Below are 17,500 nucleotides of genomic sequence, written 5' to 3' on the forward strand. Positions count from 1 at the left end.
AAATGGGTAAAAGTTTCAATTTCATTTAATTTTATGTTTTTTCATGATCCGGGGCGATCCGAGTTGATCCGAGTTGATCCGACCCGGACTGGCAGTCCGAGTTGATCCGATCCGACTTTTGTACCTGCCTATCTGCTGGTTCATTCCTGGCCAATACAAGAGATCTCTGGCTCTACGTTTGCAGTTTGTGATGCCTCAATGGCTGCTGTGAATTTGACTTAGCATTTCTTTTCTGAGTGAACTTGGTACAATCAATCTGTTCTGCCTCAGTAGTAAATCATCACAAACAGAAATTTCTCCTTTAATGTTCCAATACTCACGAAGCTCTGGGTCTACTTGAGACTTCCTTTCCTGGCCATCCACTTATCACTGTGGTCTTGAGCTTCTGCAATGTTAGGTCTTTTCCTGTAGCATCTTTACACTGTTCCAATTTTTCCTCACTGACTGGCATGTTTTCAAAAGTGAGTACTTCAAGTTCATCATTTGTGTTGGCTGCAGTTTCAGTGCTTCCTTCTGGAGCACGGCTTAGAGTGTCTGCAATCAACAAGTTTTTGCCTGGTTCATACTCCACTTGAAGGTCATAACGCTGTAACCTTAACATCATTCGTTGCAATCTCTGCGGTGCCTGAAATAATGGTTTTTTAAACAAGGCTTCCAAAGGCTTGTGGTCGGTCTGAACTTTTACTTTCTTGCCTTAAACATACTGGTGAAATTTGTTACATCCATACACTATTGCCAATTGTTCTTTCCCTATCTGCGCGCAGTTTTTTTTCAGAAGAATTAAGTGATCTGGATGCATAACACACTGGTCGACCCTCTTGCAGTAGACACGCCCCAAGTCCATACTGTAGTGAAACTGTAGTGGGTTTTTCGATATCATAATAATGGCTTGGAATGCTTTCTCTTGTCTGTCGGACCAATGCCATTCCACTTCTTTGTGCAGTAGCTCTCTTAGTAGCTGAGTTAGGTCTGCTAGGTTAGGTATTAATTTACTCATGTAGTTCACCATTTCAAGGAATCTTAAAAGTGCAGGCTTATCTGCTGGTGATGGCATTCCTTCAACTGCATGCACCTTTCTAGGATCTGGTTACAATTCGTTTGATGTCAACACAGGTCCAATGTATGGAACTCCAGTAGTTATAATCTTGCGTTCATTTTACTTCGGTTGAGCTTCAGTCCAACTTTCCTTGACCATTCCAACACTTGCTCTAAGCGATGGTTGTGCTCAACTTCGCTTCTGCCCCAGACAGGAATATCATAAGCTATTGTATTCACTCCACTCAGGTCCTTAAAGGCTTGATGTCATTGTCTTTTGAAAGATCTCAGGGGCTGAGTTAATACCAAATGACATCCTGAGGTACTGATATCGCGCAAATGGTGTGTTAAATGTTAACTGCTCAGAACTTTTCTCATCGAGCTTAATGTGCCAAAACCCAGATAGGGCATCTAAAACACTAAACAGCTTTGGCATCACTTTATTCAGCTGCAACTTCTTCCACAGTTTTCATAGGATAGTGTTCTCTCTGGATAGCTTTATTTAAATCCCTAGGATCTAAACACAGTCGCACTTTATCATTTGGTTTCTCCACAACTACTAAAAAACTAACCCATTCAGTTGGTTCCTCGGCTTTACGAATAACACCAAGTTTTTCCATGCCGTCAAGTTCTTCCTTGACTTTCTCTTTCTGTGTGAAAGGTATTTTGCGAGGTGGGTGTACCACGGGACTTACGGTAGGATCAATCTTGATCTGATAGGTACTCTCCAAACATCCAATACCATCAAACACATCTTCATACTTCTTAAGGATTTCATCAACATCTTGATTACATCTAGTATCACTGGACAGGTTTTCATCCCCTTGGGTATCAACTGAACTGACTCTCTTGACCAGATTTAATTCATGACAGGTTTGAAGACCAATTACTGGAGTGGCTGGATGCTACATTATTTGAAATTCAACAGGGTGGGACTTCCTGCTAAGTTTCACCTGAGTGTAGCTTTACCCATCACAGGTATCTTGTGGCCAGTATAAGACACAAGTCGGGTTTTTGACTTCCTCATTTTCTCACGTGTCAGTTTACAGTACAAGGCATAAGGCACAACATTGCACTGAACACCAGTGTCTAATTTCATATTGACCTGGATTTTATTGATCACTACACTTTGTATCCAATCTTTCTGAGCGAGTGGTTTGGTTCCCAAGACCCCAATAAAGAACTCATCTGTATGTGAATCGTCACATCTGAACTCACTTACGTGTTTAGAGCTGTCCATTGGTTTGAACTGGCACATTTTCCAGTAGTGATTCCTTTGTTTGCATTTGTGGTAAACCTGACCAAAGGCTGCACATTTCGGAGGCTGGTACACTTGTCCACATCTTCTACAATTGAACGGTTTTTTGGTTTGTTTGCGCTTTCCTTTTGCTTCTCCCGGTTTTCCGGGTGATTTCTTTGAGTCGTCTTTCACATCGTGCACTTCTCGGTCATCCTGATCCACAACAATATTCTTCGCCTGATTTTCCCTAATCTCAGATGACTTGCACAGTTTCAACTGCTCTCTCCAAATTTCAATCCTTTTCTCGCAGAAGACGTTTCCAGACTTCGTTACTTCTGATACCACACACAATACGATCACGAATTATAGAATCATGCAATTCTCCAAACTCACAGTTTCTTGCAAGCTTGCGCAATTCTGTGACGTAAGCATCGATTCCCTCGGTCGCTCCTTGTGCCCTCGTGTTGAACACATGCGGCTCGTAAGTTACATTCTTCTTCGGCGTACAATATTCATCATTCATTCATTCATTCATCTATCTTCGCCTTGTCTTCGTCGCTGAGACCAAATTTATTGAAGATTTCCAACGCCTCCTGTCCTCTCAAACATTTTTTTATTTTTTTTATTTTTATTTTTTCTTTTATTTGGCAATACTAAATAACTACTTACAATACTTACAATGCTTACACTAAACAATGCTTATGATACCTATTTTACTACATTACAATACTAAGTCAATACTGACAAGATTCCTGACACTGTTTAGATTAATTAAATTATAATTACATTACATTACAGTTGTAACACTATTACTGTCACACTACAGTTATAGCAATCGCGTCAAATAGATGCATAATGTTTACATTTTTGTTTTCATAACAGATACGTGATATTAAATAACTATACTACTTACGTACATGCATCCACACCAGCTACCGTTCCACCCACGTGGCACATACTCCGCGAAAGGCAAGAAAAAAAAAAAAGAAGCACGTACCTTTTAAAGGTTGTAATGTGAGAGGAAAAGGGGGAACGTGTCAATTGTAGGATGAGTCATTTGTATTCTACAAGTCCAGATATAGAGTCTTGCGACTAAGAATAAAAAGTAAAAATTACTGGGTGGGTCTTTAAGCCTATGACCAAGGAAGGGGGTAGCTCAAGAGAACGCACAGAAGATTCGTTTCTGAGCTGCCATTGCCTAAAATTATGCCAGAAACCGTACGTTAGCGTACAGTTTCAGAAAAGATAGATGAGAGTTTCCTCTTCAATTTGGCAGAAATTGCAAAGATCGTTATCCCGTAGCCTTATTTTTTTCTAAGAAATTATTAGTGGCAAGTCTCCTGTGTAGCAGTTTAAATTGGAAAACGCGAAGTTTTGAGATTTTCGTACATTTAAAGGGCAGCCTGTAAGCAGTCTTCCAGCCAATAGGTTCATTTTTTCTATCATGCAGTCTTCCGACCATTTCGTTTGGCTATTTACGGGCTGCTTTCGTTTCTTTTCTATAAGTTTTCTGTGTACTATCTTATTTGTATTTTTGGCCTTCAGAACCTTATCAAGAAAACTTTCGTAGTTGATGCTTTCCTGAGAGGCGTTATTTTTAAAGGTTATAACAAGATGTTTTACAGCTGATATCACTTCACAGAAAGACAGAAAATTTATCTTGATGTGATAACGTTCTTTGAATTCAGAGAAAGATAGAAATTTAGTCTCATTTTCCATCAAATGGCCGATATTCTGTATTCCTTAAGAAGACCATGATAAATAGTGTATTGGTTTATCATTAACACGAATAAGAGAATTTAGCCAGAGACTCTGTGACAGTAACTGGTTCTTTGAGCAAATGTTATCTTCGTAGGTAACATGCAAAATTTCTTGCAAGAAAACATCCTTCTTGTGGAGATTACCTTTGAAAATAATGTCTCCGCCTAAGTCTCTTAATTGTACATTGTCGAACATTGCACTTGCGCTGGTTTCTTGTCGAAGACCGTCGCGTTGAGATAAAGCGTAAATTGCTGGACCCAACGTCTCCAATTCTCAGCAACATTTCCTACGAATGATACCGGCTTCGGTGGTGGCAGTTGATTCTTTATTATCCGGTTTCTGACATCATGTTATGCTTTTGTATTCCCGAATACAAATAAACACATTCTAGATGGCTGTACAAACTACAACTCTAGTTTATTCACTAAAGCGAGGCCTGATACATATCATAATAATTTCATCGGGCATTGCGGCTTATTTTGCCTATTTTGCGGGCTAAAATGAAGAATTCAGCTTTAGCCCGCTGCTCTTAGCCAATAAGAAAGAACAAAATAACGTAGCCAGCCAATCAGAACTGGAAGCCATTCAACTGTTCGCGCCGTTTTCGTGCTTGTTTGACTGAAAGCGCAGCCATCTGCAAATAGTTTTGAGCTACAAAATCGATACGATGGAAAACCTAACGAAGAAGCAAATTCTCAGTCGTCTGAGCTAAATGAAGAGGACTTTAATACAGAAATGCCTGTAGTAGCTCCACGGCCGGAGGCGAAGTGAAAGTAATTTGTCTTCTTTGAGCGAAACCCGCTCAGTTAAGGACGTTCGCGCCAATTGTTTATGCACATCTTAAGTGCGCAAGTAACGCACAGGCCACGCAATGTCACGCGCAATTCATGGTTGACGATCATAGAGGAACACGGAGGTAAACACACATGTCGGCCGATGTGACAACATTAAAAAGAGGGAAAAGGGGGAAATTCATCTCCGTTGCACAGTTTAGAAAACGAAAACTCGACGTGAATGATTCGACAGGTTAAAAAAAGTCCAAGAAAAGACGTTGATACCTGCGGGTATTTCAAAATAATTGAAATGCAATACTTTATATAGTCTATTTGTCATACGAAGTCACCTTTAAGCTTTCTTAAGTTTTGATAGTAAACGAGAAAGTCTTACCTTACAAGAGAGCAATTTTATTGATCACCAATCCCGTGTACAATGCAATCAATCTCAACATATCATTCATTCTAGGTAAATACATAAGCTTACTTCTCACATTTTCGCCTCGCTAACGGCTATAGATGCATTTTCTTGGCATTGGCTAAACAGCTGTATAATTTTTGAAGGTAGAATAACAGTAAACAACTTAAACGATCAGAGTTTTGACAGCACACTCGAACGAGAACATTGACTCGAGCAACCATTGTGAGCTGCGAATTATGGGATAGACTAGGAGTAATCAGGGATAAATGAAGTGCGTTTGAAATTGCTATTATGGAAACTTAAATTGCCATTGGAAAAGTGTCAATCAGGTTGGTGTGGGGGGGGGGAGGAGGGGGATTTTTAACTCATTGCAGTCCGCGTGTTTTCCAGCAATTGCACAAATTAGCATATTGTCAATTATTAACCTGATGTGCAGTAAAAATAGATAACTTACTGGGTCAAAGAAACAGCACTCCTTTGGTCTAGAATAGCTAGAATTTCTAATTGTCGAATGAAATACCCTAGCTGCAAATTAAAGATTACCCAAAAAACAAACCTGAACGTAAAAATTTTGATGAAATTTGATCCTCGCGCCACATGGCAGTAATTTGATCCGCTCTCGAGAAGACGTGTTTGTTTACGCAAGATTAGGCAGTCGTCACGTTTCATCAATGAAAATAGAAAGAAAAACAGGCAATAAAGCCTTCTTGAAGGAAACATTTATCCAAATAAGTCTTTGTACAGGTCTTGCCGCGAGGCGACCGGCTCGCAAGCAATTTGAAGGAATTGCGAGTCAATTTTGAAGCGAATTTATCGACCCGTGCGGAGCACGTTTTTCAAAACTTTTGCAAAAACTGTTCGGAATACGAAGAATCGATCAATTAGAATAGTATTTCAGTAAAAATTCACAATCAAACCTGTAATTCTTTGTGAGTTGTATCGCGAGAAACACTCAAACATTACCAAGAAATTCCATGGCGAAAACAATGATTTGAGATGTCCGCCAGCTCGTCGCCGCGGTAAACGACCATAAATTTTAAATTATTTTCTATTTTTCTGTCCACACGCCGTCGAATTGCACTCTTTTTGGCTGTGTGACGATCGCAAATGTCCTTTTTAAGGGCTACATTTAATTACAAGGATGACACCAGTTGGACTAATTTACGAAAAATACACCCTTAGATAAAATTTGACTAAAATAGTTCGTCGCCAGTTAGTCATCTTGAATATTTTAAACTTAAAGGCTGGTTTCCATATGATCGCAGATCGCAATAAGGTCTGCGATCGTCTGCGATCCTGCGATCGTGATCGCAGACGATCGCAGAAGATAGAACCATGTTCTATCTAAAGGCTGGTTTCCATATGATCGCGCATCGCAGATCGCAAACAATCGCAATTGATCGCAGACGATCGCAGGAGGTAGAACATGGTTCTATCTTCTGCGATCGTCTGCGATCACGATCGCAGGATCGCAGACGATCGCAGAAGTAGTTTCCATATGATCGCAGACGATCGCAGACCTTATTGCGATCTGCGATCTGCGATCCGCGATCATATGGAAACCAGCCTTTAGATAGAACACGGTTCTATCTTCTGCGATCGTCTGCGATCACGATCGCAGGATCGCAGACGATCGCAGACCTTATTGCGATCTGCGATGATATGGAAACCAGCCTTAAAACTATGGAGATCATTTTGAGTTACGAAGGCCCAACTTTTTCAAATCAGGGTATTTTTCAGGCGCTATATCTCTGAAACGAAGTTGGTGACCCCCAATTTTGTTTGCATTTCTGACATCAATAATTTATCAGCTGACCATACCTAAAGTATGAAAAAAATCTGTGGGGCAGAACTTTTTCGCGCGAACGTCCTTTACAAAATTCTGTTATTTTCTTTTTGAAAACTTAGCCGGAAGCAAAGATTCTTTTGACAAATTTTGCGGTGTTCTGCCAAAGTTATAAGTTTTTGTGACAACGAAAGCTTTTGTACAAAAAAATAAACGCCGACGCGATTCCGGCAGCGCTCACAGAAGATAAATTATTGCGATCGCTTACTATACTGTCTTTGATTCCTTTTGTGAATGCCCTCTGAAATTATTATAATAGTAATAGAGTTGATGTTCTTGGGCGTAAATATGTTTTTGGCCCTTCTCAGAACTCATTTTAGCCCTCGCCTACGGCTCGGGCTTAAATGAGCCTGGGTCGGGCCAAAAACATATTTACGCCCGCGAACATCAACTCTATTGTTATAACAGCGCGAGCACGTGCTCTTTATAAAGACTGGGAACTAGTAATTGACAACAATTGCATTGAGCAAATTTTTTTTTTTTTTTTGCATAGGCAATGCATCCTGACAACGCACATTGGAAATTAAAGTTTTGTGTAATCACTTTAGGTGTTCGTGCACTTTTTTAGCCCCTTCCAGGCGTTCAGCCTGTAGTTGGGGCGCAGCGCGAAAAAATAAAGAAAAAGCGAGCAAGGGAAGCGAAAGAACTTTCCCTCGCGCGCTTTTTCCTTATTTTGTTCGCGCGCCGTTTTTCGCGCTGCGCCCCAACTAACTGAACGCCTGGCAGAGGCTAGCACTTTTTTAACTTTGGTTTGTTTGTTTGTTTGTTTTTTTCTGAAACTAGGTTCTGTAGATTATTGCGTTTATTTATATACATGTAATTCTCTCTTGTATATTAATCCTAGCCTCTACATAGAGGATATTACATGGCCGCGCGGGGATACGAAATTTCGTATCTCCAAGCGACCATGTAATTTTCTTTTTATTACATAAAATCCTCACAATACAGCAAAATATGCTTTGTTCTTTATTTCAAATTGAATATAATAAGCTTTATACAGTCAGTTGTTTATTTGTATCAATCGTAAACCAGGCCGAGTCAGTATGTCAATACAAAGTAAGACTAAGCGAAAAGGCCACAAATAAAATCTATACAAATAGAAAACGGATAAACAGGTAGGTTCCTGGTATAAACTAATGGCATATTAAATATGGTTGGAAATTTGGCTTACAGTAACAAGTAAATCTGAACATACCGTCCCAGCTTTCATCGCTGCTTTCAACTACCCTTACACAACTCGACGTCGTACGCAGTTTTCCTCTTTGTATTCGGATTTTCTTGTTCTTCTACAAATTCGATCAGTTTTTTATCTGTGATCTCGACAAATCTGCTTGAGCTTGTCTCCATTTTAGAATAAACTTAACTTCGACTCGCGAAAAGACCAACTCAAAAACTCCCAAAAGACCAAACGACAGCCAAACGGCGGAAATCCTTCGGAAAACCACAAGTGCTTGACAGCGTGCGAAAATACTGCGAGCTGATTGGTCAAAAATGATATCACACATGTGTGGATAAAAATGATATCGCCACTGGCGGGATAGCGTCTTTATCGATTTGCTACCACTCAATATACCACTAAATTTTAGCGGAGCTCCACGCGCCGGAGGCGCGGGCGCGGAGCCCCATAGCTAAGAGAATTTGGGAAACCCATGAACGCGAAAAATTTTGGTTTGGTTATGACGTCACTTCTGTCCATCCGACCGTCCGTACGCAATCCCACAATGCTAATGCGCCCCTGTTTATTTTTATTTAAACATATTTTATTGCCGAAGTTTGCCTTAAGAGAAAAAAAAACTCATCGAGAGTTTGTTTGGCGGGAAGTTGTATGGAAAGATAGCCTTTGGCAAGATGCGTTTACAACAGAAATGCTAAAGAACAAAAAACACAAAGACAATTTATACGTATTTGTTGGATATGTTGACAAACGTGGGAAGAAAAGAAAGAGAAAAAAAGAAGACAAAAAAGCGGAGATGATCAAGCAAAGTTCAACGTGGAAGAGAGCGACGGATGGCGAGTTAGAGCAGGCCGACCGGAAAAGGAAAGTAAGCTTAAGTTTAAAGAAGCCTCACATTTGCCTATATCACCCGTTCGTGATGAGTTATGGTAACTTTTAGAATTCTAAAATAGCTTTACATAGACACTTTAATCGCTTTCGATACCAGCAATATTCGGGGAGAAGTTAATTTTGAAAAATTTGTTTCGTGGCCGTGTGTTTTTTCGTTCGTAGCGCACGGCCCTTAAGCTTATAAATGTGTTTGTAAACAAACACAAGTTTCAAAGCTCTGAAATAATTCTACCAAACACCAAAGAGTACGTATCGGTATTCTCCTTTTTTTAACGTTTGCTTCGAGACTAGAATTATTACTAATTAGGAGCAGGATTGACACAGTTTTTAATATCCAATGATTTTTCTCCGGGAGCTCTTGCAAAAAATACCATGTTTACGTGATTACGACGGCCGTTTCAACAGATCATTTGTAAACAAAAGAGGTTTCTTCCCAAAAAAAATCGATAATTTTCCTTTATGTTACGTGCTTCAAGCTTAACACAGATATTTTAATCGTTTATTAAATTCTCGATACCATCGATATTCGTGTAGAAATTAATTTTTGAACATTTTGTTTCGTGGCAGTGTGTTTTTCATTCGCACCTTACGGCATTCATGTGTTTGTAAACACACATAAGTTTTAAAGCTCTGAAATAATTCTACCAAACACCAAAGACTATTTTCCTGTATTCTCCATTTGTGAACGTTTATTTAGAGACTAGAATTATTACTATAGGACCAGAATTGACACAGTTTTGGATTTCCAAACATTTTTCCCCGGGAGCTAACTTGTCTCGCAGAAAATGTCATGTTTACAGATCATTTGTAAACGAAAATGCTTTCTTCAAGGCAACAATCGATAATTTTATTTATGTTACGTGTTTAAAGCTTTGCGCAGATGCTTTTATCGTTTATTAAATTCTCGATACTATCGATATTCGTTTAGAAATTAATTTTTGTACAATATTGTTTCGTGGCCGTGTTTTTTTTTCATTCGCACCACACGGCTCCGTCATGCGTTTGTAAACAGAGACAAGTTTAAAAGCTCTGAAATAATTCTACCATACACCAAAGACTATTTTCCCGTATTTTCCATTTGTTGACGAGACTAGAATTATTACTATAGGAGCAGAATTGACACAGTTTTGAATTTCCAAACATTTTCCCCCGGGCCGGTAACTTGCTCTTACACAAAAAAATATTATCATGACGTGTAATTCGATGGCCGTTCACAAATCATTTGTAAACGAAAATTCTTTCTTCCAGGCAACAATCGATAATTTTTTTTATGTCACGTGTTTCAAGCTTCACACAGATACATTAAACGTTTTAATACCACCAATATTCGCAGAGAAATTATTTTTTTAACATTTGGTTTTGAAGCCGTGTGCATGCAATGCCTTTGCGCCGCTCTGCTTCCATGCGCTTGCACTGTATAAACACGCACAAGTTTTAAACGCTCTAATATTTCGGGCCACAACTAAGCGTTGAAGTCAAAATTTTTGTAAAGGCCAAAAGTTTTTTAGTAGGAGCAATGTTGACTGAGTTATGATTTTTCAGACATTTTTATCCGAGCGCCAAATATATCAGGGAACCCTGTTAAGCAACGACGACGGCAGCAACATGGCTGATAATGAACAACAAAAACAATCGCTCCGACCGTGCATTTTAAATTTTGGTACATTTCTTTGCCGTCCTCCGAAAAACAACAAAGTGAAATGACCTAATTTAAGGTTTTGCGGAGAACGTGAGCAAAACGGGGAGTTTTTCTTTCTCTGTTAACTTGAACGCAAGGCAACTTTCTAGCCGTTTACTAGTCTAATGCGTTTCCGAGCAACAATCAATAATTTTTCCTTATTTCACTTGTTTCAAGCTTTACAAATGTACTTCAATCGTTTCGATAGGAGAAGTATTCGTGGAGAAACTAATTTTTGAACTTTTTATTTGGGGGCAGTTTCATTCGCACCGCACGGCTCTCATTCAGTTGTAAACATACTTAAAGATCTGTGCCAAGAAACCAAGGGTGATTTCCCCGTGTTCTCCTTTTCTTGACGTTTATTTAGATTTCAGTAGGAGAAATATTGACCGAGTTGTAAATTTTACACAGCCATGTAATGAAGATAGAATATCAGTTTAATTCAGGAGTAAACTAACAACGATAAAACTTAATGTCAGGCTATCCAATTCCTCCCGCTTGAAAATCCGCGAAAATAGATCGATAAAAATAGCAAACGGTGGACCTAAAGAAGGAACTTAATTTCTTCCACAAAATCTGACCTACTCCTTCCTCCCACCAAAAGGACACTGTTATGCTCAGTTATCATTCGTTGTAAGAAGAAGTAGCGAGTTGAAAGCACTAGCATGGTCGCCATGACCGATTTCAGTTTCTCAACTGAACAAATGTCAATCCTATCCAAGTTTTTAGCTTTGACACAAATAATCCAGCTTTTGCTGATTCTGTAAGAAACACGAAAACTAACGTTTAGGAATTCCCTATCTAGCTGCAGCACTTGATTTCCATGTATTTTTGGTACAAACAACCCGGCTTAAACAGTCGAACTCCAAAGAACTTGAAAGAAGCCGTTGTTTTTGGACCAACGGAATGTAGAACTGGCGTGTTCAGCCAGCCTCCATTGCAACAAATCAGCATTCAAAAAAAAATTTGCCCTCTGCATTGCATTGTTATTATCTGGGCAGTTTGCTGCATATGCACTAAAAATATAACTGCAGAAAGGATGAGGAACTGGTAAGGTTATTACGTTCATACACTAAGCAGATTTTTATAAATGCTATGAAAAAAAATTGGAGCTCCGCTTTTAGGCTTGGCTAAATATATATATTACATAATAAAATCATTTCCTACATTTTCTAATATCCCAATAAAGCTCAGCTTTGTTTACTTAAAAGTAGGTGGTGGTCAACTAGAAAGCCTTTGCTACTTTGACCACCACACACATTTTATAATCTGTACTGTAATTATTTTATCTAGTAATCATCTGTTGTAACTATACTTTTCTTTCTATGTTAATTTTATGTAAATAGTCTGAAATAAATGAACTAATGAACCAATTTAATGTAAACTACGTTCACTAAATTTAGCATTATTTACTCAGAGAGTTAACCCGAAATTTCAATTGAAAAAAAGTCGAAAAAGTGACAGAAATAAGCTTAAATTTTTTTGTCTTAAGTTTAGTTTCCGAAATTATCCAAACATTTTCGTTCTTAAAATTACGATCTTCCTTATACTGAATTTCAAATTTTCTTGGCTGAATTAATTTTGTCATTGTCATTGCTGTCATAGCAGTAGTTGTTACACAACTAAACAAAGAATGGCTTATAACTTCCTCCTTGGCAAAAGTTTCGACAAAGCATCCGTTTTCTTCAATGAATCTTGACAGCTTATTATTAGAAGCATATGAATTACTATCCCTAACTTTTCGGTGTAAATTCAAAAGGAACTAAGTAGGATAACTGTCCTCTCCTTAATTTTAATCTAAAGTCTTTCTGACGAATATTTTCAATTATAGCAGGTGATGTTTCTCGACAAGGGATAGCACTTACTCTGATATCTCCACAAGACAGTCTTTTCTTGCTTTTGTTTTAAGCTTCTCATGGTTTCAATTTGTCATTTTAAAAATATTCAAAATTTGTTGGCGATTGTAAAAATAAGATACAACAAAAATGTGCGTTTTGGCGAATGAAACATACTTATCTTTGATATGACTATGGTATATATATCAATATGTCCTCTAATTCACCTGGAATTCTGTTTTATCTGAGCTTTAAGAAATTTTTGGTCTTCAAGAATATCCCCAATTATTTTTTTCTAAACCATCTCAGCGGGCCAGAATCCCAAATCTTCGAATCTGATCGGCTAATCGCGCGCTCGTAACCGATCCAGCTTTTACGATACGGACCACGGTCCGGATTTCTATCCGTGCTATTCGTGGCAAATTGAAATTGTTGCGAAAGTTTACAAACAAGGCAACAGTTACTCGTCAACAACTCGTAAACAAATATGTAACGAAAGTATAAACTCTGAAGAAAATGGATTCAGACGAGAGTGTACACAGCGAAAGTGAATTTTATTACCCAGAAGAAGAAATTCTCAACGAAACGACGGCGTTAAAATATGAAGAAGTTGAACAAGACAGACAATTAAGCAAAATTCAAGATTTTATTCACTCACTTCGCCCTGATAACACTAAAAAAAAGACAACTTACGATCTGAACATTTGGCAAAGATACTGTTTCTCAGTTGGAGAGACAAGAACCTTGGAAAAAATTCGTCCTAACGAGCTCAACATTCTGCTGTGCAGATTTTTCATGGACGTTCGTAAAAAAAGATGGCGGAGTGCACGAGCCAGGTACACTTGCATCGCTCCAGAGAAGTATTCAGCGCTGCTTGAAAGATAACAACTCTAACACAAATATTCTCAAAGATCAAGAGTTTGCAAAGTCAAGGGAGGTCCTAACAGCTCGCAAGCGAGACTTAGTAGTCAACAACGCGAATGGAAATCGTCCACAGGCTGCCCGAGAGCTAACTAAAGGTGAAGAAGACCTCTTGTTTCAAACAGGTCAGTTTGGAGAAGATGACCCCGAAGTTCTCCAGCGCACAGTTTGGTGGGTGCTGTCATTATATTTCGGTTTTAATTTAGAGAACGAGATGAGAGCAGGAGACTTCAGTGGGGAGGTATTGCAGTAGAAAATGATCCTGTCACTGGAAAGCAGGTCCTGGTGTGGAAAGCAGAACGAGGATCGAAAACAAGGCAAAGAGACGGCCATTGCAGAGCTTTTAATCCAAAAGCCTACGCCACCGAAAACAAGCACTGTCCAGTTCGTTTGTATCTAAAGTTCGCCAGCCATCGTCCCGAAGAAATGAAGAGACCCGAGGTGCCTTTCTTCCTGGCAATAAACCACAAAAGAAAGTTTGCAGATCCGGTGTGGTACAGTCGAGCTCCTCTCGGAAAAAACAAGATCGGAGAATTTTTGACTAAGGCTGCGAAGAATGTAGGACTGCCTGGTAGTGTAACCAACCATTCTGTGCGAAAACCTGCATTTCAAGGCTGATAGATGCAGAAGTTCCTGTTTAAAATTATGTAGCTCAGCTGAGTGGACAAAAGAATTTAAAAAGCTTAGATTCCTACAAAACTGCTTCCGACGACCACCAGCGCAAGATGTCCTTGCTACTGAGCAGCGGAACGAAATCTCCCATCTCTTCAAACAATGCACCGCTTAATCAAGCAGTCAAAGCCTCGCAGAACCCATTGAAGCCGAGTAAAGACAAGCAAGCTTCTTCAGGCGAGGATCCCTTCACTGGCTTTTTTGCTGGCTCGAACATCAGTAAAATTGAAGACTGCCCGTTCAATTTCTCTTTCAATAGAGCACCTTGAAGCAGTGGTGAAATCTCGTATCGGTCAAAGCCGCGAAAGCGCCACATTATCATCTCAGATGACTCAGACTCAGATTAACTTGAACTTCCTTTTGGAAAGTTAGTTTTCTCAAATTCATTGACGTTTTAAACATGGTTTGAGCCGTTTAGAAAAGTAAACTTAGCAGTGTTCGAGTCTTCACTCACAATTTTTATCATTGGATTGATATTTTTAGACCTTTTGGACATGTGTGTCATCATTTCCAGCGTGTCAAGATTCATCCACATTTGACGTTTGACAGATGATTGTCATGTCAATGACTCTTAAATGGTGTTTTTCCTGTTTTACATACTGTCGTGGGATGCAAACTAAGAGCGGCAATCCAGAAATTTCGCCTGGAGGTGTGCAAAATGAAAAAATCGAAAATTACCAAACTTTGCCAAGACATAGGTCTAGATGAAGTATTTCTAATACAGTAATATCCCACCTATAAGAACCTGAATTTTTAAATTTAGCCTAAATAGGTTCTTATATAAATATTGCTTAAAGCAAATTTAGGCTACCAAGGTTCTTAAAATAGGTTCTTTTATTTTCATATGAATTTTATCTGAATATACTATATATATTATAAATATCATCTCATAATACAGTATAAATCATTTATTTGTACCATAGAGCAGTGCCTATAGGTAGTTCAGCGCAGGTACAGCATATGTCCTTAACAAAACATATACTTGGGGAATTATTTGAATGGCAAACAAAATAGACATACAACGGTACTTGAAAGAAAAAAGGTTACCTGTTGTCAAGTTACTTTTAAATAGATGATCTTAATTCAGCAGTCTCTACCTATACACTTTTACAGCAACCCCACTGATAAGAACCTCACTTCAAGTTTTAGCCTAAATAGGTTCTTATGTAGAGGGGGCTTAAAATGAAAATTTTAGCCTAACAGGTTCTTAAAACCCAGGTTCTTATACGCAGGATATTACTGTATCCCAATAAAGCTCAGTGGCATTTCTTTGTTTACTTAAAAGTAGGTGGTGGTCAACTAGAAAGCCTTTGCTACTTTGACCACCACACATGCACATTTTATAATATGTACTGTAATTATTTTATCTTGTAATCATCTGTTGTAACTATACTTTTCTTTCTATGTTAATTTTATGTAAATAGTCTGAAATAAATGAACCAATGAACCAATTTAATGTGAACTAAGTTCAATAAATTTAGCATTATTTACTCAGAGAGTTAACCCGAAATTTCAATTGAAAAAAAGTCGAAAAAGTGACAAAAATAAGCTTATATTTTTTTGTCTTAAGTTTAGTTTCCGAAATTATCCAAACATTTTCGTTCTTAAAATTACCGATCTTCCTTATACTGAATTTCAAATTTTCTTGGCTGAATTAATTTTGTCATTGTCATTGCTGTCATAGCAGTAGTTGTTACACAACTAAACAAAGAATGGCTTATAACTTCCTCCTTGGCAAAAGTTTCGACAAAGCATCAGTTTTCTTCAATGAATCTTGACAGCTTATTCTTAGAAGCATATGAATTACTATCCCTAACTTTTTGGTGTAAATTTAAAAGGAACTAAGTAGAATAACTGCCCTCTCCTTAATTTTATCCTTTAGTCTTTCTGACGAATATTTTCAATTATAGCAGGTGATGTTTTTCGACAAGGGATAGCACTCATTCTGATATCTCCACAATGCAGTCTTTTCTTGCTTTTGTTTTAAGCTTCTCATGGTTTCAATTTGTCATTTTAAAAAGATTCAAAATTTGTTGGCGATTGAAAAAATAAGATACAACAAAAATGTGCGTTTTCTTTTTAAAAACATCACGTAAGGCTCCTGTTTAGTGCACCTATTACATTCTGGCGTCAAGGAATATATAAGTCAGCTCTTTGCTAAAAAACTTAATTTGAATGTAGCTATTTGAGTACTATTTTAGCTTAGCAATCGTTAAACAGAGGCTATGCTTATGGAACTTACTTGTGATCGATTCCCCTCGGATTGATGCAAATGAAGAACCTTGTTGCGAGTCTGCAAATTATCAATGCACCGAAGCAAAGGCGCCACCTGCCAAACTTATGATTGTCGTGGGATGCAAATTAAGAGCGACAATCCAGAAAATTTCACCTGGACGTGTGCAAAATGAAAAAATTGAAAATTCCCAAACTTTGCCAGGACACAGGCCTAGATGAAATATTTCTAAAAAAAACTGCTTCGAGTTCGATTAGATTTTTATTTTAGGTGAACGGCGACAAAGTCGATTTGGCCACTCCCACATCGGTTTTCACGGCGTCCACACCATACGTTACTTGAAAATCGCCTAAAAATAAAAAATAAGAGTAAATCCGATCATTAAACATCTTACGAACAAGAAGTGATTTAGAAAAGCATTTAACTATAAAAAATTGCGTGCCAGACGTGCGAAACTTTTTGTTTAATATTTTTTAATTTTTTCTCACGTTACAGCTTTTAATCAGCTATTGTTGTTTTTCAGTATTTATAGATTGCATCTAACGAACATATTTTGACTTGATAATGACGTTTAGCTAACGTCGAAACGTCGTCGTTTCTTAGCAAAGTTTTTTAATCTTAAAATGATTTTAAGAAATATTTTATCGCAATTTTTTATAGTTAAACATCTTAATCAAAAGAATGCATATTTAGGAACAGTCCGAAGTGTTTTTTGTTCAACTCCATCGCGAACTAAATATTTTTTTTGGATTTTTAACTTTTTTGAATATTTCGCCGATTTTGGCGGAACAAAGACATGGCAACATTGGGAGGGTAAAATTGCACCTTGGTACACCGCGTGGTTTCATATCAAGTACACCGAGCGAAAGAGCAAGGTTTCTTCTTTATATAACTGCAATAAAATTTTTGGGCTAAGTAAATTATAAAATTTTAGAGCGCCAAACAAAAGTGACCCAACGGATGAATTACTCAATTCCTTGTGACGCATTTAAAAGCGTAACATCAACAAAGTGCTGTTAA

General features: G+C 38.1%; 1 protein-coding gene across 1 annotated transcript in view; it reads right to left on the bottom strand.

The window, feature by feature from the left end:
- LOC146468975 (glutamate receptor 4-like) overlaps positions 1 to 16,533 on the bottom strand; it is a 42,527-nt gene extending 25,994 nt beyond the window's left edge. Inside the window, exon 1 of the mRNA XM_085124008.1 lies at positions 16,490 to 16,533. The gene's annotated coding sequence lies outside the window, so the exon portion shown is untranslated. The remainder of the gene's footprint in view (positions 1 to 16,489) is intronic.
- Positions 16,534 to 17,500: the final 967 nt, after the last annotated feature.

The sequence above is a fragment of the Pavona decussata genome, unplaced genomic scaffold (assembly GCF_977016875.1).
Source record: "Pavona decussata unplaced genomic scaffold, jaPavDecu1.1 SCAFFOLD_128, whole genome shotgun sequence".
Classification (NCBI taxonomy): domain Eukaryota; kingdom Metazoa; phylum Cnidaria; class Anthozoa; order Scleractinia; family Agariciidae; genus Pavona; species Pavona decussata.